This window comes from Brienomyrus brachyistius, chromosome 18 (genome assembly GCF_023856365.1).
Source record: "Brienomyrus brachyistius isolate T26 chromosome 18, BBRACH_0.4, whole genome shotgun sequence".
NCBI lineage: Eukaryota > Metazoa > Chordata > Actinopteri > Osteoglossiformes > Mormyridae > Brienomyrus > Brienomyrus brachyistius.
In genome coordinates, this window is record NC_064550.1 from 5,483,007 (window position 1) to 5,508,069 (window position 25,063).

The following is a 25,063-nucleotide window of genomic DNA, read 5'->3' on the forward strand; positions in this document are numbered from 1 at the left end:
TCAAATTATGTATGCACATAAATAAACTTTAAGCTGAATTTCTTGTACATAACAAGTTTCGGTTAATCACAATCCACTGTACTATTGAACATTTGGGTGCCATAACACCAAAGTTGCTGACAAGTGGCACTATACAGATGGCACGAACACCGTTAAAGGGCTGCGATTGGGTAATCTTTACATCTCCATGGCAATTGATCCCGCACCTCATGTCTACAGATTCCTCAGGTAGTGAAACTGGGTTATTTATGATATCTTAGATAATTTTTCCCTTTGATGATGTGCTTGTTTGTTTGAATAGTTGTGCCATTGTTTCCTGTGAATCTTTTAGTTTTATTAGTAGTTTTTCAGTGCAGTGATGGGGTTACAGCCTGTCGTGAATCCTTTGTGTGTGTATTCATATTTTTGCATAACAAATTTGGAAATGCTTTAGAAAGATTTTATTCCTGTCTCACAATTTACTAAACAGCCTGTAAACAAGAAAGGAGGTTCTCTGAATGCTCTCAGTTCTGGTTCTGACTTACACCTTACACCTATGCTTATTCATTCACTACATATTCCACTTGCATGCCAATTTGCAGAATCTTTACCCACCAATTAGGTGGTTACCTCTACTCAGAGCATTTAGGTAATAACACATCTGTGGGCTTTCATATTTCATATATCAGTACTTCCAGAAATAATACTGGCTGGTGAGTGTGAGATGAGTAAGGATTAGATGGGCGGAGCAGATGATGGGGCTGTCCGGGGAATACAGCACCCCTTATTAGTTGAATTTATTTTTGCAGAATTTTGTGGGGAAAAAAAAGTTTCCTGTTGAAAAGATCTTGGAAAAAGTCCTTGTGATGCATTGGGTTGAGTCAGCTGTTTTTAGTTCCAAAGAAAAGTATATTTTAGTTCAACACATCAACCTTTGATGAACAGCGGGAACAAAAATGGAGAAATAGGTTGTGAGTGTTTTATTTAGAATACTAAAAACACATGCATTTAATCTAAAACAGCTAGCTTGATCAGATGAAATGAATAAATGCTTTTTACTGGTCTCTGTTCATAGGAAGCAGTGCTTTCCTCTGACTGTTGTTTTCTCTCTTTGATCGCATATTAGCTAATTCATTCGACTGTTTTCTATGATCTGAATTCTATATTCTACATCCTATGGTCTGTCTTCCAAACTCTGTGTTCAGGTTTGAATTTATTACCTACAGAGAAATAAGTCATCTGAAAAAGAAAAGGTCACTTACTTGTGTTGAAGAGAGTGACACATCACAGCTAATTTATTTACTCATGTTTGTTTGCTTCATTACACTTGAAGGTTTATTTCAAGACTGCTTAAAGCGATGTAACATCATTTAATGCTCAGCGTCAGTGAATGTAATATCCCATTTAAATAAAGTCTGATTGCATTAAGCTAGGTCAGGGACAGTGAAAATATTTATTCACAAGGTGATTTTTCAGTACTGAACCACTTTCCGTGATGAAAAAAAAATGTCAGGGCTGATACCACAAATAATTTTAAAAAATCATATTGTATGTATAGATGTTTAAAGCAAAGATGTAGACGTTTAAAGCAAACTCATTTGTCATTTACATGACTGGGGAACATCTGTCTATTTAGTAATGTGACGGTGAGAAAACAGGATAGCCATGTTAGGAAATGTTTATTATGGTGAAAACAGTACTTCACAAAGAGCTAATTGAGAGCTAGGTAAACCTGTTCATGATATGTTGGTGAGGTAATAATCTATATTGGTAGAATGTGACCAGACTGAGTGTGACTGAATGGAGACTTGACTAGATGCAAATATGACAGTATCCATATTATACATGATTCTTATATTTTGTGATGCTTGAACTCTCCATCAATGATTGTACCTGGGACCTGTATCCAAAATCAGGATTCCTTGCTTAGCTGGATAACTTTGAGTTTAGTATGATGTAGCTCTGAGTTTCCAGTATCACAAAGCTATTAGCAGGGCATATTACCTTGGTACTGTACTACGAAGTGGTGTTATGAGCTTATCGGAGTTACATGTCGGATTTAAGGTAGCCTGGGAAAAATGTAAGTGAATGAATATGAAGTCCATTTAACCTGTGGTACCTTAAATCCGACAAGTTACCCCGATAAGCCAGTAACCCCGCTTCGTAGTACAGGCCACTGGATTGTGGCAGGTTATGTTCAAGCTTATGGTCAGTAACAGATGTCTGTATATCCCATTGTATCAAATGGATTTTCCCAAGCTCTGGAATTGGCTTGCCCATGAAAATCCTGTGATTCCCAGTTAATGTTTCCTGGTTTTTGGTATTTGTAAAGCTTCTCAGTATCTGTGCCCATTAGTTATTAGTTCCACCTGTTGTCCGTTTCATTCTGCCAGTGTTTGTTGATTGGTTAATTGATTGTCTTACACCTGTTCCTTGTTTGCCCCAGTTTTCTGTGTATTTGGGTGCCTGCCCTGCTTTGTTCTCCAGTGAGTCATTAAATTAGGTATTGTGCATGCTGTGCTGTTTGGGTTCCATAGTCCTGCTCCCTAATTATGTTTGGTTATGGTTTCTTTGGTTTGTTACTCTGTGTTTTTCCTGTATTGGTTTTGATCGCTCGTGGTCCCGATATTTTGAATTTCTCCTGGTGTTTGTCTCTGAGCTGGTAATGGATCGTCACCCTCATTTCTGCCTGTACCATGCCCCAGGTCTGTAACACTTACGGCTGCAGTTAGATGAAAAACTGGATGATTCAGCCAACACCCCCTCACTATACAGGAAGGGGCTGAATGGGCTCTACTTCCTGAGAAAGCTGAGGTCCTTCAACATCTGTTGGAAGCTCTTGCTAATCTTCTACCAGTCTGGTGTTACCAGGGCTCTGGAGAGGCAACATTAAGAAGAGGGATGCTATTTGGCTGGACTAACTGGTACGGAGAGCCGGTCATGTGGTTAGCATGGGGCTCGATCCTCGTGTTTCACTGGCAGAAAAATGTACTCTGACCAAACTGCTGCCCAGCATGGTCAATGCCAACCACCCACTGCACAGTACACTCACCAGGCAGAGAAGCATGTTCAGTGGCAGACATTTGTCACAGTCCTCCTCTACTGACAGATTGAGGAAGTCTTTTGTCCCCGAGGTCATAAGACTATTAAGCTCCTCCCAGTGATTAAATTGAGTTATCTTCTCTCTGTCTGTTATATCAGCCCCATACAACAACTGTATTCAGTATTTCCAAATGTATACTTATCTACAATTTACAGTCTCTCCTCATCTACTTCTTTAACGGCCACCCGGACTTATGAACAGCTCTCTGACCAGCAAAGCTACAGTAAAGAAGGAAATTGCAGGAGACACTTGTGAACACAAAAACTCTGAAAGTAGTGCGTGGATCTTTTCAGACTTTGCAGATGCAGGGGTGGCAAATTAGAAATCATCAAATTTTGAAACAGATTACCCCAAAATCCAAGCAGCACTGCACAGAGAAAGCAAAAAATTAGATAGTTCCAAGATTAGATCCTGTTAGCATGAGAGCTAAAATATTATTAGGCTAAACTTTTCCAAACTTTGCAGGCACATTGTGTGCATTGACATCTGGACTAGTTCAAATTTGAAACAAATCATACCAAACCTGAAGCAACAGCACTTAGACTGCAAAGAGAAGAATGAGATGTTTAGAAGCGTATCCTTGGGAACAGGGGCAATCTATTTATTTACTCTGCTTACTGTATTTGATGAATCTAATTACCACATCACAAAACCATTATATGGATGAAAATCTACACCTAAAAATGTACACTTGATCACATCCAAAAGTGTAACTCCAATGACAGAGGGCAGCTGAAAGCAAAAATAGAGCCTAAAGCCACCATCTTACCAACTCAGCCGTCTACCATCGAAACTTATTCCAGGAATCTTTTTGCAAACTTCCAAGGGACACTGTACAGGTCAGTGCTGCAAAAACTGTGGGAGAAAATATTATTTTATGAATATTCTATGATAAAGTATATATTGATTTTTGGTCCCTAGCCTCCCTGCTTGGCAAATTTTATCCAGAGCGGTCCAAACACATGCCTTCTTTATAAAGCATTATTTGGAGAGAAAAAAAAAATATATATATATATATATATATATATATACACACACACACACACAGACACACACGCCCCAATCTCTCACTTTGTACTCAAGCTTACTATTTCAACCTGGCTGTGTCTAGATCTCTCGGGGTCATGAAAGTCTGCTGCAGAAATGGCATATAGAGTCAGTCATATGTAGTAGTATAAGAGCATTAGTGGAGTTTGACGTTTGCTCTTGGGCGGGGAGCAAAACACTCACATCCTACTTACCTCATGGGTCAGCATGATTCTGATACACACATCGCCTATTGCTTTGTACTTCTAAAGGGTGCCAAAAAATATCTATACAAAGGTGTAACGTTCCAGTGCAGAACATGAACAGCAGAACGTGTTATGCTGTTCTTCGCCAATTACCTGCGGTTACTCTGGCAACTAGGGGGCGTCACTGCCCTCCTTGCCTCCCACTAAATTCTGCCCATGCAAAGGAGCAGGAAAAGCCAACAAACACACAACCCTGTAGGAGAGAAGCTTTGGAGGGTGCTGTATCTGGGTCAGAGCACAGGCAGACCCTGCAGGAGGGAAGCTATGGAGGGTGCTGTACCTGGGTCAGAGTACGTGCAGACCCTGCAGGAGAGAAGCTATGGAGGGTGCTGTACCTGGGTCAGAGTACGTGCAGACCCTGCAGGAGAGAAGCTATGGAGGGTGCTGTACCTGGGTCAGAGCACGTGCAGACCCTGCAGGAGAGAAGCTATGGAGGGTGCTGTACCTGGGTCAGAGCACATGCAAACCCTGCAGGAGAGAAGCTATGGAGGGTGCTGTACCTGGGTCAGAGTACGTGCAGAACCTGCAGGAGAGAAGCTATGGAGGTTGCTGTACCTGGGTCAGATCACATGCAGACCCTGCAGGAGAGAAGCTATGGAGGTTGCTGTACCTGGGTCAGAGCACGTGCAGACCCTGCAGGAGAGAAGCTATGGAGGGTGCTGTATCTGGGTCAGATCACATGCAGACCCTGCAGGAGAGAAGCTATGGAGGGTGCTGTACCTGGGTCAGATCACATGCACTTGGAGTCAGAGTGTACTGAGCAGCGAAGGTCCCCTTCCTGCCCGCCTTGCAAAGCACCACTTTCTGCTGCCTGCTAATTATGGAAGTTCTTAAACTTTGCCTAATTACCCATATAAAGAAGGAGATGCAGAACTACGTATTTATACTCAACAGTCTGGATTATATTTTTACATTGTTTTAACTTGTGTCCAGCTTCTCTTCACACCACTTGTTTTGCATCTGGAACAGAATTTCAGCAAAAATAGTTCTTGCAGTGTCATGACACCTATAGCCTACATTGGCACACATCAAAACACAGATATAGAGAATAGAGAAGCAAAAAAATTAAAATAACAATAAATAACAAAATGACATATTAAATTAATCCATGTATATGTGCTTGTTTGTGTGTGTGCATATGTGTGTTTGTGATGGATAATGCAATACTGAATGGATTTGAAGTGTGACGTTGAATTTAATCAAATCCACAGCTTCAGACCCAATTATTAATTTAAACAAATCTTAATCTGTAGGTTTTCAAAGGGTGTAACTTAACTGTGCAACCAGGACAACAATCAAGGTGGCATTTTCAACACATAGTGAAAATATGAGATATTCCAATGATGATCCGATAGATGTTGTAATCATCATTGAGGGCAATGAGGAATTGGCCAAATGTGATGATGCTGCAAAGGCTTGCACCCAGATCACGAGGCTTGAGAATATCTTCTATAGTATTTTTAGTTTTAAGAGGTTTCTGGATAAAGAAAAGGAATGTAGTTCTGCAGGGTCACAGCATAAACCTCTCGACACTAGAATTTCCCGTGAGTATGCAGAGTCTGAAATAAGAAAACTGAGTAACCTTTTGTTGCATGTACAGTAATCCCCGCTATATCGCGGTTCAGCTATCGCGCCCCCGCTAATTCGCGGTTCAGGTATCGCGCCCCCGCTATATCGCGGTTCAGCTATCGCGCCCCCGCTATATCGCGGTTCAGCTATCGCGCCCCCGCTATATCGCGGTTCAGCTAGCGCGCCCCCGCTATATCGCGGTTCAGCTAGCGCGCCCCCGCTATATCGCGGTTCAGCTATCGCGGCCCCGCTATATCGCGGTTCAGCTATCGCGGCCCCGCTATATCGCGGTTCAGCTATCGCGCCCCCCGCTATATCGCGGTTCAGCTATCGCGCCCCCCGCTATATCGCGGTTCAGCTATCGCGCCCCCCACTATATCGAGGTTCAGCTATCGCACGCCCCGCTAATTTGTGGTTCAGCTATCGCGCCCCCCACTATATCGCGGTTCAGCTATCGCGCGCCCCGCTAATTCGCGGTTCAGCTATCGCGCCCCCACTATATCGCTGTTCAGCTATTGCACCCCCGCTATATCACAGATTTTTCCCCGAAGCATCACAGTTCTCTGCGTATCGCGTACCTTGCTTATGGTCTGATTGTTGTGAGCAATCTTTTTGTGAACCCATACTGAGCTTAAAATGTTTTCATTTGTACATATTCCATTACGTATAGAGAGAGAGACACAGAGAGATGTGTATATATACACATATACATTACATATTATTATTATTATTATTATTATTACTTCACTCATATCCTTAGCCTGACCCCCACACATCATATGTGTTTACAGAGTGTGTCTTAATAAGTTTACATGTGTTTAAAGTGTCTGGGAGGGGTATTTTAAGGTTTAAACAATAAAAAAACATTTATTTATATGGTATTTCTATATCGCAGATTTTCACCTATCGCTGATGGGCCTGGAACATAACGTCCGCGATAGGTGGGGGATCAGCGTACTAGAATATTGTTTTTCAGAAATTATGTTCTTTTTCACTGCCACAAGAATGACAAATTATTTAAAAATATGATTATTATTGTTATCATTGAGCATTGCTCTTCAATAGAATTAAATCCAACCTTTTGTTGATTACTCTGTCTCATTTGTATCATTCTGGGTCTGCTTGTTACTGAATATTAAACATGTTTGCATTGAGGTTAAGTAAAGTGAGTAAATTCAGAAGGATGTTCAAACTGTATGAACTGCAGAATGCTTCGGTGCATTGTGTGCAGTATCTGCAATGTGGCTAAGGAAATGTTCCTTTTCTTGCCACCTTCTCTTCCCCTCTTTAGCTAATCAGTGTAAAACCGATACCTGATAGACAGATATTGTCTCAGAAGTGTTTTGCATGAATACATGTAACATTCATAAGGCATTATGAAACAAATATATCCTATTATGACATGTGTCATGCCAAATGAGGGTAAACGACAGCATGGACAATTAGTCATGAAAGCTATATAAAACATCATATATGCATGACTCAGAAAATTATGAAGTCATAACACTTGTTAATCACTTCTTGTGTCATACACCCAGTGATATATGGTGTTATTGTAGTTTTTACTGAGAATGACCTTTTACATGCATGTGTGCAGATTTACTTACTTTATAGGTAACAAGTCTGAAATCTAAAGAATTTAACAAGATTGGCAGGATACAGCTGCCCATAATGAAGATAGCGATGTTACTGTAAGCCTCATACATTGATTTGTCTGAAGTCACTGTTCAATATATTATCCGTGTTAGTGGAAGTTACTTTTTTACACATGTATGCAAAAATAATTTGAAAAGTGAACTAAATCATGATTTTTGTATTTTTTTGCTTTTGGTCCATGTACTTAAATCCTTTTAAATTATATGTAAATTTCAAATGTCAGAAGAAAACAGAATTTTATTGTGAATGACCAAACATAAATGTACAGCAGCAGTTATGGAAACACTGTAACTGTTCTATAATGATTTTCTTATTAAATCTTTGTGAAGTACTTTGGTGGAGCTGTGCTGGGAATCATGGTCCATGAAAAAGAAATTAAATTGAACTTAATTAATTAAATAGTTCCCAGGAGAGAATCTTTTGTTATACCCTGTAATTCATGTAGTCATTTTTTTTGGCCTGTATTACAAAAGTAAAATATAGATCTCCAGTTCTCTGAATACGAGGGTCACTGAATGCAAAAGGACAATTAGGGTAATGTGGAATGTACAATTGGAAGCTTTTTCGAAGACATTTGAAGCACTTAATTAAACAGTGACAATGCAGAATGGGATGATCATTGAAAAAAATACACAAATGTACACTAGGATACTACTATAATAATAATAATAATAATTATTATTATTATTATTATTATTGTTTTGTAACTTCATTATTACTACTGTTATTTCAAACCACAGTATTTTGATCCTGTAAACTTTTTATGAGTATTGTCCTGAACTTTGTCATTGTTTAGCAAAACAATATTAGGTGTTCCAAAAGGGAAAGATGCATCCGATTTCCAGTAACCAATTATCTAGTGTAGGGCATGGAGTGCTGAGAGCATATCTAAAAAACACAAAGCACTCATGATATCTTACACTCAGGGCAATTTTAGGCCCCATTTAGTTGAAACCATCAATTTGGAAGGTTGGGATGTCCAGTTAAAACTCACATGGACACTAGGGGGACATGCAAACTCCACGGGCACAGAGGCAGGTCAGGAATAAAACCTACATTTACACCTACTGAACTCCCCAAGTGAAAAACCTGTGGCCCTTCTGAGCACATATCCCGGGCACACAGCACACAGCATGGGGCTGGGGTACACCTTGAACAGGCCAGTCCACCACATGCACTGTGAGAAATTTAGCGATGCCAATTAGCCTGACAGTCTTTAGAGTGCAGGGGGCAGCTGAAGCATGCAGAGGAAGCCGGCTCGGTTTATGTAAGATCCACAGCTGCAGAGAGAAGGTGGCATGGGGGCAGACACCCAGGAGGTGTGTGGTGACAGGGTAACCCGCTGAGCTGCTCCCCCAGTGCCAACTGGGAAATAAGCAAGCTATGTAAATAACTAAATGAAAGGCAGAAAAAATAAAGCACTAGCTTCAAATATCGGCTGGTGGCTATAACAGTTGTTTGTCTTTCTCTATCTGGAGACGATAAAAAGTAATAAAACAGACTGCATAGTTACTGAGCTGTTATATGCAAACATAACATAAGGCTATTTGGTTTTCAAAATACATTGGTATTAAACCTTATTACAATTTATCATAATTGCACATAAGAATTGGGATTATTGAGTTCCCTTTTTCACAACACATTGGTATTAAAGCTTATTACAATTTATCATAATTACACAGAAGAAATTGGGATTATTGGCATGTATTGTGACAAATTTGAAAGGTAACATGACATGCATGGTTAAAAATATATAATAAATTTAAATTTGTGCTCAAGTGCTTGAGAATGAATTTGACTTTCGGTTTGGCCATAAATAGAGTTTCGGGTGATTTGAAGCTTCGAGTATCAGGGCCTGAATGGCTGTAGTTTTTATGAATACACCGACTGCTGAAATAGCACGGAGGGCAACCTACGCCGTGTTAATGGCACCCATCTGCCACTATGCGCTGAATCAGATTAACAGGCTTGGCTTGTTCATATCCTGTTGTTCAGAGCTGTTTTAACATACCTGAGAAAACAGACTCTGATGCTAATTTTGTTCGAATAGATTAAGATATTAGTCATGACAGGGAAGACTAACAAGGCTATAAAGAGCTAGATTACAGATAGCCCTGCAATTCATTAAAATGTATTTAAACTTAAGGAATGAGTATTTATAACAACATAAATACAACAATTTCAGTAATTTGGTTTTATTATCGTTAGACACTGGTTACAAGCTCATTTGGGAATAATTTCAATAGGGATAAGATTTTGTGAAAAATTTGTCAAAAGTATATCAGTCTTTTATCATCTAATCCAGTGTTTCCCAACCCAGTTCACAGGAACCTACAGACAGTTCGCATTGTTTGAGGGAGCAAAAAAGAGGACTGTCTGCAGGTCCCCAAGGACCGGATTGAGAAACACCGACCAAATCTATAAACAAAAGCATTTATTGTTGTTTTAACATTCCCACAGTGCAATCTGGGTTGACATGTCACCTTTACATGTATAAGATGGGCTACCCTACACCTTTTTTGGGTTGCTGGTTTGAATCGCACTTCTGCACTGCATGTTTGGACTTTGCCTGCTCTGCCCATGTTGTGGTGTTTTGCTCCGGTTAACCCAGTTTCCTCCCACAGTCCAGCGACATGCGCTTAGATTATACCGTTGTCTCAGAATCGCCCATAGAGAATGATTGTGTGCGTGTGATATCACTTCTGCGCCTTTGAACTTCACCCTTATCTGCTTCCGGGATATCGGCAGACCGTGATCTCTAATCTTTACTTGTATGTTGCTTTAGACAAAAATAGGTAAGTGTGCTGTAGCGCAGCCTTCTGCTCTATGATCCTAGTCCCACATGACCCTGACTAGGACAACCAGTTAGAGATTATTGGATAGTTTTCCTTCTGAGCTACCATATCTTGATGCAACACCAGTGTTTTGGCTGTTAACATTTGTCTGTGGTACCCCGCCAGGCCAAAATCTTTGCCGCCTTGCCAAAAAAACACCAATTATCTAAATGCAGCACCTTAGTGACTCACTCGGGAAGTTCGATGCCTAACCCTCCCAGTGCACATATCATGGAATTCAGTTGTTTAGCAGAACTAATAGATGCTCTCATAAAGCTCTAATACAGTGAGCTTACTTAGGTATTTTCCAAGAAAAAGAAAAACTGACGAGGTAGGTAAACAGAGCAGGAATTTATCTAGGTGGGGGCAATGATACATCTCTCTCCTCAGTGTTTTATACTCCATTTACACACATACTGTTACCCGCATATATGCAGTAGGGCTATTTTACTGCAAGATCAAGCTGTTTCTGATATGTTTGCATGCAGGAATTTGCAGACGTGGGTGCGACTGCTGACTCTAATGTGATGTGGGAGACCTTCCATGATAAGACCCCGAAGGTTGCTGAGGGTTTTGTTGGTGTTGCCGGTGTTTCGAGAAGGAGGTGTTTCATCTTCAGCATGCCGGATATTATCGAGAGGAGTCGCAGCGCACAAACTGGTGGAGGCTCTAATCTGTATCGGTATGGTAGGTCTCTGAGGGCAGATAAGGAGGTGTTTGTTAGATGAATCTGTGAGTAAGTGACACACCATCTGTGGTCTAGTGACCCACGTCCTGCTTACAGAGAAAATTAAGCATTACGTACATCTGAACGGGTGGGTGATGGAACGGTCCCTATGGATGACACTGCAGTTGTGACCCGTTGGGCCAGCTACTTTGAGCAGCTGTTTAAAGCTGATCCTCCAGCTAGGATGCTAGACATCTCTGGGTTCTTGAGGCTGATCTTCCAATCAGCTGCGAATCACCCAGTTTCACTGAGATTTAGCAGGTGGTGAATCAGCTGGGCTTAGGGAAGGCCACAGGGATCTGTGGTATCCAGGGTTAACTTCTCAACGCTACCTGTCCTAATGGCATTGTGGGCAATTTTTGCTTCCATTTGGGAGTCAGGTGTCATCCCAACTGACTGGAAAATGGGACTTGTAGTCCTTATCTGGAAAGAGAGAGACTCACACTTCCCACAACATACCCGCTAAGTTCCACTGAGTCACACACAGAGATTGGCTGTGTGCAGTGCAGAGTTAGGTTGAGTCACATATACAGTTAGGTTGTGTGCAGTGCAGTGATGCTTGTAAGATTGTACAACAATGGCTAGATGTCTGTCTTGTTTTCAGTAGAATACCACCCCCGCCCCAGGAAACACTGTATACATATGGCCATGCTGCTCCATCCTAATGTTGTGCAAGTGCACAAAGCAAGTTTACATTTGATGTTTTTATATGTATAATGCTTATTATTTTTCGGATTTTATTATAACCTGTCTAATAATATCTATTGCACTGCATTTTATATAATGTACCAAATTTATCCATCCCACAAAAATGTTATCAAACGTTCGCCAAACCAAACCACTGTATACTGTCTACTAAATTTTAGCCTGTCTTCATGATCCCCTTCCCGTATCATCATTCAGATTGCCATCTTAATTGTATTTGTTTTAAATTGCTACCGACTGCATTCAGATAGATAACAGCATACAGAATTTTGTAACAAAGCAGCTATTGTAACAAAGTTCCCAGGCATGCCACGATAGTATTGTTTATCAATGATTCATTGTGGAGCAAAATCAAGACAATTTCAAATAATGAGCCATCCTATATTATAGCACTGCCCAGCGCATCATGATTCATTAACTGAGAGGAGTTCAGGACATGAAGGGTTTAGCGTCTATCTTAATACATACACAGACACGGCCAAGATGTTCTCTTTCAGTGTTCACTGTTCAACCAACTATTATAATCAGGGATGGATGTACTGTAACTGACACGCCAGTACGAATTCATCTTTAAAAAAAATACGTGCGACAATCAGTTGTGGTAACAGTGTAAATGCATAGTGTAAATGCATAGTGTAAATGCATAGTGTAAATGCAGACTTATTTTATGTCCATTTGCACTGATATGAAAACTGAATATAATGCATTTTGCTCTTTATATGCTAACTCTTCATTTGTGGCATATGGGTTAAAATGCAAGGTATTTTCTTTTCATGGCAGCGCAAACGCACATAAAATAAGTACGCATTACAGACAATCGATTGTCACGCGTATCGTTTTCACTGGTGGATGCATACTGTGTACCAGTCATGTCCTTCCCTGATTATAATGGCTACAAAGTGTAATCTGAGAACATGTTATGATTGTTACAACATACAATGTTGCTGTAAGATCCGGGACAAAAAAATGAGGCCCCCTATAACTCGAAGGCCCTAGGATACAGACCAGGTTAGCCCGTGCATCTGTCCAAGCTTGCCTACACGGTACATGCAGCACCTCGGGACAGCCATCCCTGTCAAATTCTGACACAATACAGTGTTTAGAATTAAAGGGGAATCCAGTCAATGCTATTTCTGCGGCCAAAAACATCTTGTTAATGAGAGAGGTCACAGGAGAATGGCCAGACTCGTTAAAGCGAACAGGATGTGCAATCGCTGCGACAGCGGTGTGCAGAATGGCTTCTCGTCTACTCAACACAACACCACTCATTTTTCAGGTGAACCTGACACATTCATCTCTGCCAGGCATAGATCTCGTCCTGGGTCATACCTGGCATGGTAGCTCAGTCCCATTCTCTTTTTCTATGATGGATGGAACATGGAGAGCATTTCATTAAATGCCACGTTTCAACAATATGGGCTTGACATATCTGGATTAAAATGAATCCATGCCTAGCTGATAATCATCTTCAGGTTCAGCATCCACTCCCTAATATGAATGCGGTTGACAGTTGTTTTATCCATAAAAGCTCTAAAAGTTTGACATAAGGAACTTCACCTCTGCTGCCTTCTTGTGACTCCAAACTCAAGTGTTTGCTCACTTTCGTGTGCTTCAAAAGCCCTGGCAAATTTGATATTTTTCAACCTTATTTCAGCTGGAAACCCTTATGTTATGCTTGCAGAATTCCCTGATCTACTGAATCTTCTGGGCTCTGTACATACTAATTGTTTAATATTCATTTGTAATGGTTGTTTAAAAACAAAGACTGACAGCATAAGGGATGGGGTGACCAGCAATGCCTGTTGACCAAACGTGGAAGGGACACAGGGTGGAACAACAGGAGCTGACCCTGACGTAGAATGTCTTCTCAGGCTAATCACGTAAAACGCCAAGTTTGTTAAGTTACCATAGAAAGTCTGCATCTATCTCCCGCCACTGGGGGAAGCAGGTCTTTTAACTATGGTCTTCGTACAGACTCCTGGAGCCAGGGGGTCAGAGGGCCTGGGTGAGAGTGAGCTGCATGAGATATGCAAGGAACATGATGTGAGGAAACAAGTAGCAAGGACAGAGAGAAATATAAAGAGTAAGAAATATAATGTATAAATGTGTGATCTAAATAAAAAATAATTTAAATACCTACAAATTAACTAGAAAAATCACTTATCATCAACACACAGGCGCTTGTGTTTTGAAAACCAAGGAAAATGATGCTGATAAGAACAACGTATTTATGAATAAAAGGTCACACAGGTTTTTATATTAACATGTTTAATAAAACATTAAAATGCATTAATAAAGAACTTATGATTAGGCCTGCAACTATGTATGCATATCTGCTGTCAACACACCTTTCGAACTTCGGCGGCAGCCGTAATGTTGCTCGTTGCTGTTATTATGCTTTCAAATTCTGCATATTTTACCATAATAATTCTCTGTTCCACTGTACTGAAATACGCAACCATAAGTGATTAGCTGACTAGTGCCCCACCCATTCAGCGTTCAAAGCTACAGTACAATATAACAATAGTGTCTGACTGGCATGTGCGTGCGTGGTTAGATCAATCAGAGAAAATCTGCTGACAGGAAAATAGATTTTTCTTTTTCATTTGGTCTTAGTAATGCCACAGGTCACTTTAAAACTGATAACAAATGTGCAGTTAAGTCTGTAGTGTGATTTTGACACCAAGTCAATCGTTATGGGACAAACCTCTCTCTGCCACTCCAGACATGAGGGATTCATCAAAAAGTGTGGGTGCTTACTGACATGTTAAAAGTCAGGTTCTAATAAGTTATAGCTCCATGAGTTTGTGCAGACAGAAGGAGAATATTCTGAGTATGATTAATTACCAGTTGGAGTTTATGATTCCAAAAAATGGAGGCAGAACTATCAAATTTATAAAGAAACTGTAGAAGGCTATCAGATGTTTCACATGCGAACAGTCACCCATCCATTTTCTATAACTGTTTGTAATATTCAGGGTCACAGGGCCCTACAGGCACAAGGTAGGGAACAGCCCAGGATGGGGCACCATCCTATTACAAAACACACCTAAGGGCACTCTGGTAACTCCAATTAATCTCAGCATGTTTTTCAACTCTGGGGGGGAAACCGGAGTACCCAGAGGAAACCCCACAACCACACGAGGAGAACATGCAAACTGCACACACATGAAGCCACGGCAGAGACTCGAACCCGAGTCCTAGAAGTAGTATGTAACAGAGCTAACTATCTCACCATGCTGCTTCAAGAATAGTCAATTTCTTTCAAAGGAGTAAGAGACATTTTTTATAGTCTTTAACTGTACTGGAGTGATTTTTCTCTCCTGTGCTTTTCCGGAGCACCTGGAGCAGGCGATTGATTTGTTGTTACAGGCGTGCACTGAGCGTGCCGGCTGTTGTCATCCATGGTTCTGGTCCCGTTGCCGGCGGTGATGATGCTGATTGGCTAGTCATCCTCCTTTGCTCATTTTGGCTCCTCTGAAAGCAGCCACTTGCACTTCTACCACAGAACTTTTGCAGAAACTTTTGTTCATCTTTGACATTTTCTTCCCATGAAAGCCTTAGTTTCTAAAGATTCAAGAATTACTTTATGGTTCAAAACACAGTAGCTTTAGGATACCAAGACAACTGAAAGTTCAGTGGAGCTCAAGAGTAGGGCTATAATGCTTTTGGAAAACAAGCCTGTGATCATGGGAAGGTGCAGAACATAGTATATTAACTACAGTATATACGCCTTTTTCCTCAGCGAACCATCATCGTAATATGAAGTTCAGTTCTCAGTGCAAATTAAGAAATATATTTTATTTGGATGATCTAAAGCAAAATCTAAGCTAAGCAAACTTTTAATCTATGTACCATTCTATGTTTGGTTTACAACCATTCCTAGTTGTGTTTGCAGTTTTAATAAACAATTTCAAAACAAATTTTGCTTCCCTGCTGCATAGAAATTGCACTAAACCATGGACCCAAAACTGAGGTCTGTACCAAACTGTGAATTCTGTGTACAGTTCCAGCCTTCCAGCATAAAAGGCAGTGTTAAGCTCAGAAGGTAGCACCTGGCCTAGGCTTGTGGATTTGATGTCCTGTCTCCAGCCAGCTGGCCATCACAGGGCAGAGCGGAGCAGACGCACCTCGCTCCCTGATCCAGCCTCACCAGTTATTGCTCACCCTAGTCTATATAAGCCCAGAATTTTTTGCAGCCTTGGTACAGTAATTGAACCTCTACCTTCACACTTGCCAGAGTGCTCTACCCCCATTCCTCGCCGTGTTTTTGTCTGTCCTCCCGTTGAGTCAGTGGTCTCAGTGGGAGATGTTCAGTCAGGTCACCTTGGTCCCTTGAAGCCTGTTGTCTCCTGTTGTTAGCAGCAATTAACCTGATTCATTTCCCCACCTTCCAGTCAGTCTCTGTATTTTGATTCGCTGCCCCAGTCCCAGCCGTGACACTTGATTCCTTCCCCAGATTTATATGTCCTCTGCATCCCTCCTCTTCACTGATATCATTAATAGAGATTTAGATGGATCTGTGTTGCAGTTTATTATTTTTGGAGTTTTATTTTTGTTTTACATCACAGGCCATAAATCCATCGGGTATGAGTTGTTAAACTTCAAAAAAACAGGATTACTGGTTTAATTTAAGATTACTGGAAAACCACATGGCTCAAGTTACACCACCATGGTGTCATTTAGAACTGCCAGGCTTAGTCTGTGTTTCATTTGCACAGAGCTAATGCTACAGTGTCTCCAAATTGCCCTTTGTGTATCTAATGAGATGGATTGGCATAGCATGAAGGGTGTCCTTTGCTTTCTGGGACAACCTCCAGGATTGCGACAACTCTGTATTATAATAGTGCTAATGGGGAAAAAATAAGAATCTCTTCACAAATGCAAGTGTTTGAACTTGCAAAAAAATGGTTGTCCCTTCAACAAGAAATGATTGTGATTGAGCTGTGGGCTTATGCCGCCTTAAAAGCATACCTGGCAAGGTTCCCACTGCTCTAAGAAGCAGCTAATTTTTCAATAAATTCTGTTGCTGCATTATTGGGATAATAATGCAAGAAAACCACCCACTTCCACGTGTGTTGGTCACTCCTTTTGTTTCTGAATAATATTACTTTAAATAATTAACTTAATTTATTTTAATTTAGGTATTTGGTTTTTACAGCACTTACATATTATTAAACCGTAATTTAGATTATATTCAGTTACTTCAAGTATTTAAAAATTTTAGCTTAACTTATTCATTCTGTACTTTGAAATTGCACAGGATTCGCTTGTCGCAGAGGCTGCAAGGCAGTTCATGGCTGTATCTGATTAGCTATGCTAAACGTACTATATCATGCAGGATCCGTGGCTACGGAGTGACTCAGCAGCTCTTTTGTGGATCCTCCTTAAAAACCAGGCAATACGCACCATGTGAAAGAGACTCATTGAAATGGGTAATAAACCAATCAATGTCCAGCCACAATGAGGTCATTCAAATGAAACCAAACACAAGCAAATGCCCCACATGCAATCACATGCAACAATGTTTCTCTCATTTAGCCATTATCAATATTTTTTTGTTTGACTTGACTCTAGTATAAAATTAAGTGAGGAACACAGGAAGGGGTGGGATCTATGATCAGAAGGTCTGTGAGAATGGTTTTGTGAGCCATTCCTCAGTTGGAGTTGTTGGGGTTTCATAGACGGATCAAAATTTTGATAGACAGGTTAGAATTCACAAACGGAGCACTTCTGTAGACCATCCAGTTCGGTAGGTGTCTCCAGGGTCTGCTCACGAGGATGTGATCGATCTCCTCCACTGCAACACCAGTACTGGAATTCTAAGTCCAAGAATGCAGCTCAGGGTCCAATAATAGGTATACCCACCTACAGAGATCTGACCACTCTCCAGTCTGCGTACCTCAGAGAGCGGCACCACTGAAATGTGGAGCTTAGGAAGCTCCCCCAACAGCAGGAGAAGATGGTCATCATGCCGGAGAGACAAGACGTTCCACGCGCCCACGCAGATGGGCCGCCTCAGTACTGCCATGCATCCCCAACAGACCTGACCCCACTGGGGCTCCTGAGGGCTTCCCCCATCCCCTTCATGATGCGTGCAGCCTTCCTGTGGGCGGCTGCAGCAGAGCTACTCCCGCGGAGAGCAGAAAAAAGTCCTGTCTGCTTTGCCGGAGCTTTGTGAAGTTTTTACGATGGTTGGAGTGCCAATCCTCCCACCAGTCCCCAAATTTGGTTGGGGGGGGCGCTTGGAGGGCCAGATGCAGCTTAACGTCATACCCAGAAATATTTCTAGAAGATGGAGGAATACATAAAGTTGAGAGTGGTAACATGGTCTGTGCAATGGCCAAAAGTCAACGCTACTGACTTGAGACCGACAGGAAGGTAAAGGCTACACAGCCCAACTATATATTTTTATTCAATTGTTGGTATGTATTTTTTTTATGTTCTCGAGTAAACTTACAGAATTCCTGACTGTCTGACCTTTTATTAACTAATAAAAAAGTTCATGACTAATTACAACAGCAAAATGTCAGAAACAGTCGGTCGGAAACCCTATGGGGTGGGGGGGGGGGGGGGGGTTAGTTTGAGTTGGAGCCTCACTTCCCTGCAATAGCTAGAGCCGAAGACATGAAAAGGACATTAAAAATCTCACTTTAGCTGTACTATAGCTGCCTGAGGCTCACTCTACCCTGCCTTTTCTCAAAGTAGCAATAGACATGATTGTCTGCATGAGGCAACCCACTCATAATGGTTTTGGACTTATGTTTTCCTTTTGTTTGCTGGTTGTATATTTCTCATATCTCATGTTTTTTTCTTGTCAAATTAAAAATATGTGCATATAATATGGAGAAAATATAGACCTGAACTTCAGTTGCATTTAGTCATCCACTTACTGAATATGTCTTATGTCTGTTTTCCAAAAGTAACTCCTTTGAAATGGCTTCTGTTTTGCATTATATTTGGACTGGCTGTGTGAGGCCACCCGTTCCTGGGAGTAGGAGGAACAGCAGGAGAAAGAGCCCAGCTGTTAGCAGTGGATCCCCACCAAGCCGCGCAAGTGGAAGTTCTGCCGCCTGGGGCGACCCGTTTAGGTCTGATCCCTTGTGATCCTTTTGATTGTTTAGTTTTCTCCAGTGTCTTTGGTTTCTTTAATAAGCCTCTTTGTGTCAAAATTATCTTTAGTTTAACAGCTAAAGAAGGTGTGTTAATCATCTATCAAACTTTCATAGGACAATTCATGTAATATAGCATGAATGAATCACAGTCCTCAGAACTGAATGGCTGCATCCTATACAAACACCTGAAATCTACCTGGCCCGGCTCCACATATTATGTTGATTGGGAAAGTCTGGGACAGTAATGTGAGCAGGTGTTTTTCCTGTTTGGATTTCTGCCACCTTATTTCCTCATTTTTTAGTAACCCGTGTTTGTCCTTGTTTTATGTATATTGTTTTGCTTTGCCCAAGTATCTTTGTGAATCCTTGGGCTGACATCATTCCATTTGATCATTAGTGTCAACTTGCTTCTTGGATCACCCTGCCATGTTAGTAATAATTTTCTTCATGCCCTTGTCATTTTAATATAAATTATATAAACAGAAATAAAATATGAGGAATAAGAGTATAGTATGCAGTGGTTAGCACTGCTGCCTCACACCTCTGGGACCCGGGTTCGAGTCTCCGCCTGGGTCACATGAGTGCGGAGTTTACATGTTCTCCCCATGTCGTCGTGGGGTTTCCTCCGGGTACCCCGATTTCCCCCCACAGTCCAAAAACATGCTGAGGCTAATTGGAGTTGCTAAATTGCCCGTAGGAGTGCATGTGTGAGTGGGTGGTGTGTGAGTGTGCCCTGCGATGGGCTGGCCCCCCATCCTGGGTTGTTCCCTGCCTCGTGCCCATTGCTTCCGGGGTAGGCTCTGGACCCCCCGCGACCCAGTAGGATAAGCGGTTTGGGAAATGGATGGATGGAAGAGTATAGTACTACTACCACTATTACTACTACCACTACTACTACTAATAATATTTTTAACATGAAAAGCATAAAGATGCACGTAGAAAGGAAATGTGAAATTGTTTGTAGACAATGGTACACAGAATATTTCAATATTGAGGCTCAGCTGCCCAATGCTACAATAATATTGTGAGCCCTTTTGAAGTGGCGGGTGGTATATATTCGGTGTGTATGGAGACTCGACCCAGTGATAACTTAATCTGGCTTCCTGTTTCCTTCACCTTGTGCCCTTACAAAAGACTTCTTTTGCATGAATTTACATATTACAGTGTTCTTTCTCTAACTTTATTATATGCTGCAACACCTGTTTGCAATACAGTACATTCGCATTATTTCATTATTTCATTGCATATAAAATCTTTCTGCATTTAGCAAGGTTAAGGTAAGAGTAAACACTTTGGTCCATCGCCTTTCCAGTAATTATTAAAACCATTCTGTTCTGCTCTATTATGATGTATTGCTTTCTATTTTTTATTTATTAGTCATATACTATTAGTCATGCATTATGACACAACACTTACTCTTTAGTCTACTTATTAATATTTATGTAAAAATCAACACGCTCCCCACCAAAACTAAAAATGCCAAAATATCAGATAAGCTGCAAAAAAGGGAGAAATAATTTCTCCAAGGAAAGTTTTATTTAAGAATAAACTACTGCACAATGTTGACTGCTCTTTATCTTTTATTATATAGCAAATAAACGGTTTAATGTATGTACATTAAGAAAGAAAATATTGCTTTGGTCTTTAATTTATTTCAAAAAGTGCTTAAAGAATCGAGAAAAAAACAATAGAGTAAATGACAATTAGAGAAGCAATAGAGTAAATGAAAGGCGGAAGACAATGGGGCAGAAGAAACCAAGACTCCATAGTTTGATATAGCAAAAACCTCAAAGGGTCCTAGAGCAAACATGGCAGAAAGTAGAGTGTGTTAGGCTTGTGTGATGCTATCTTCTGTCTTGTGCTCTGTACTGTATGTCAGTCAGTCCTCTCATCAGCCTTCTGCAGACCGCTGTATTCTGTCATGTACTCTGTAGGTCAGTCGTCTCCTCAACCTTCTGCAGACCACTCTACAACCCTCTACTGACTGTTAATAGCTGTGACTGTGCTTTGCCATAAGGTCGTTTGTACAATTGCACCATTAGCCTGATTAATGGTACGTTAGGAAAAAGTAGTAGGTCTTCAGTTTGGATTTACAGTACTGTACTCAGGCAGTCAAAGGAAATGATCCTCATATTGGTGTTATACTATGATACTGTCAAAGTATCAGATTAGCCATTTCACAACCTCTCTTAGAGTCACTCCATTATGTGCAGCCACCGTCCAATATAAACAATCATTTTTAGCACAACCAGCTAAATCAATACCTCATTGACATTTTAATACTAATAATGAATTAATTGAGTTGAATGTGAAATGTAACAAATACATGCAACGGCTGGGGTGCCCCTGATGAGAGGTTTGGGAACTGCAACGGTGTTCATCTAGTCATCCAACAAGATATCAGTCATTTCTCTGTAGAACAGAAAAAACTCTTGTTTTTATTATGTTGCTGTTAATTGGCAAATGTTATTTTTTCTGAGCATCTATACACTTACTGTCAAAATAAATAGCTTTAAACTTTTTTTTTTTTTTTTGACTGCCTAAGATTTTTGCATATTACTGGATACCGAACGGAACATCTTTCACATATTCCTGCATACTATTCTGGATAAACCAGTCTTCAATAGACTGAAGGCAGTATAGGCAAGTATTTTTTTGTTATTATTCTTGCAAGGAATTGTTAATAATAAGTTCATTTACACAAGCATGGACTTGGCCCTTTATTTCCTTGTACTGTAAGTAGCAGAGGAATCTTGAAATCCACCCCGTATTTAACAGTATAGGAAAAATATCAGGATGTATAATATGGTCACTTTTACACTTTCTCATGACAATTCAAGCATGATTCTGTATGTAGGGAAGACATGTGATTAGTCAGAATATCACAATAATGCACAATAATGTAATCTTATATAAATACATCCATTCATATTCCTCAGTTAGGAAAGGTAAGAAAAAAGCTCCGTTCAATGATGAAAGGCACACATAGCAAATAGCAAGAAGTAGCAAGAAACACATAGCAAGAAGTTATCGAAAAGTTATTGTGAATTGATTTAGAAAAACTTATATACAAATTCTCAGAGTTAAGTCCTGATGTCAAGGTGTTACTAATAAAGCAGAAGTCACATTATTACATTATCAGGTATCTGTTCCTCATCCATCTCTTTAGTTCCATAAAGGAGGTTATTGGGACAATTACGGACATATGGTTATTTGGCACAACCAAGAGGCATAATTGTGTGTCATCAGATTATGAATGTATGATAATTTTGTGATTTCATATTTTCCTTCCTTGAGGCAGCATGTAGAGAGAGAACAATAGAGGCCCTAGCACCAATTCCTGTGGGACTCCATGTTCTATCAGCAACAGAAATGACACAGTGCCGTTATTAGATGTTTGAACACAATGAACGTAATTAGATAGGAGATGAAAGACTTAAGGGCAGTTCCACATGGGCTGACCTCCCAATCCAGCCAATCTTACAGAGTGAAATAAGTGATGCTGTCAAAAGTGTCAAAAGCACTAAGATCTAGCAGCATCAGTACCACTGCATTCCCCGCACACACCATTAATCCATCCATTTTCCAAACCGCTTATCCTACTGGGTCGCGGGGGGTCCGGAGCCTATCCTGGAAGCAATGGGCATGAGGCAGGGAACAACCCAGGATGGGGGGCCAGCCCATCGCAGGGCACACTCACACACCATTCACTCACACACGCACACCTACGGGCAATTTAGCAACTCCAATTAGCCTCAGCATGTTTTTGGACTGTGGGGGGAAACCGGAGTACCCGGAGGAAACCCCACGACGACATGGGGAGAACATGCAAACTCCACACACATGCGACCCAGGCGGAGACTCGACCCGGGTCCGAGAGGTGTGAGGCAACAGTGCTAACCACTGCACCACCATGCCGCCCCCACACCATTAATATCTCTGCTTAATCAGAATCAGAACTCACTTTATTATATGTGAACATACCAGAACTGTTTGTGGTCCAGTGCCAAACATGAGGAACAGGACAAAATTGCAAGACATACAGGGGGACACCTCACAGAACACTATGTGTAAAAAATAGGAATTCCAATACGAGTACACAGTGCAAAACACCTTAAGACAATAGATTAAACATTGAGTTCAAGAACCATTGTAGTGCAAACTGAAAGAATGTTGCAGGTATGCTATTATGCAGCATACATGACATCAGATCCAGGTCATGATGCACTTGAACCTCCTCTGTGATGGTAGTTTGGCGCAGAGGTGACTGCTGGGGTGGTGGAATCAGCAGCAATCTGCCCAGCTCTCCACTTTGCCCTGATGGTGAACACGTGTTGGCAGCCAACCTGTGATTTTCTCAGCGGAGGGGACCACAGGTTGTAACCTGGTTTTGGAGAGGGTGAAGGCAGCAGAAAACCATGCTGATGGAGGAAATCATGACAGTCTCAATGGTGGCAGAGTAGAAGTTCGGTAGGATGCCATAGGATTGTTGATGCTGAGCTTCTTAAAGCTGTTTCGGTACGTTGGCTTTCGTATTTCCAAGCATGTTTCAAGCTGAGTGTCACCTGTCTCTCCTATGGTTTTAAGATATAAAACCGATATCGAGCGATAATCGGTCTGTTATTCAGAAGAATATAAAGACCTAACCGTTGTATATATAAAAACGTTTGTGTAACGCTGTGTAAGATGTAAATAAAAACAATGTATTGATTTATAAATCGTAAGAACCCATATTTAATTGAAAACCAAAGACAACATATAAAATGTTGAAACTGAGAAATGTTATACTTTTATGACAAATAAATGCTCAGTTTGAAGCAAAACATTTCAAATAAGCTGGGACAGAGACATGTTTACCGCTGTGTTGCATCACCTCTTCTTTTAACAACACTCTGTAAATGTTTGGGAACTGAGGAGACCAGATGCTGGAAGTTTGGAAAGTGAAATGTTGTCCCGTTCTTGCCTGATATAAGAATGCAACTACTCAACAGTTTGGGGTCTCCTTTGCTGTATTTTTTATTTCATGATGCACCAAATTTTTTCGATAGGTAACAGATCTGGACTGCAGGCCGGCCAATCTAGCAACCAGACTGTTCTACTATGGATCCATGCTGTTGTAATGTGCACAGAATGAGGTTTTGCTTTGTCTTGCTGAAATATATAAGGCCTTCTCAGAAAAAGATGCTGTCTGGACGGCAGTATATGTTGCTCCAAAACCTGTATATGTCATTCAGCATTAATGATGCCTTTCCTGATGTGTAAGCTACCCAAGCCATTGGCATTAATGCACCCCCATACCATCATGGATGCTGACATTTGAACTGTCCGCTGATAATGAGCTGGATGGTCCTTTTCCTCTTTATCCCGGAGGATGCAGTATCCATGATTTCCAAAAAGAATTTGAAATTATGATTCGTCGGACACAGTACAGTTTTCCATTTTGCCTCAGTCCATCTTCAGTGAGCTCGGGTCAGTGGCGTTTCTGGATCATGTTCAGATGTGGTTTCTTCTTTGCATGGTAGAGTTTCATCCTGCATTTGTGGATGCAGCGATAAGCTGTGTTCACAAGTAATGGTTTTCAAAAGTGTTCATGAGCCCATGCAGTGATTTCCACTGTAAAATTGTGTCTGTTTTTAATTCAGTCCTGCCTGAGGACTAGGCTGAGTGTCTGGCACAGAGGTTGACCCTGCAGTTGTGGGTTTCAGGCCAGCCTTACCTGTTTTGTTTGTTTATTGGTCTTCTGTTTTTCCTAGTGTATTAGTTTTGCTTCCCTGTTCAGGGTTATCCTTAGTTTGATATTGTTTATCCATGTGTTTAATTTGTCTTGTATATGGCTCTCTGCCCCTACCTTGGTTATGTTCTGTTTTATTTGTTTCTTGCTTTTGCTCCTAGTGTAGTATTTCCTTGTGTTTCCTTACTTCCAGGTCTCTAGTTCCTTAGTTCTGTGTTATTTAGTGTCAGTTTCTTTGCATGTGTCTTGTTTCCCAGTGCCCTTGTTGATTGGCTGTTTTTGAGGATTCACACCTGCCTTTTGTTAGTCCTGGTTATCATTGTATTTAATTACCTGCCTTCGTGCCTTTCCA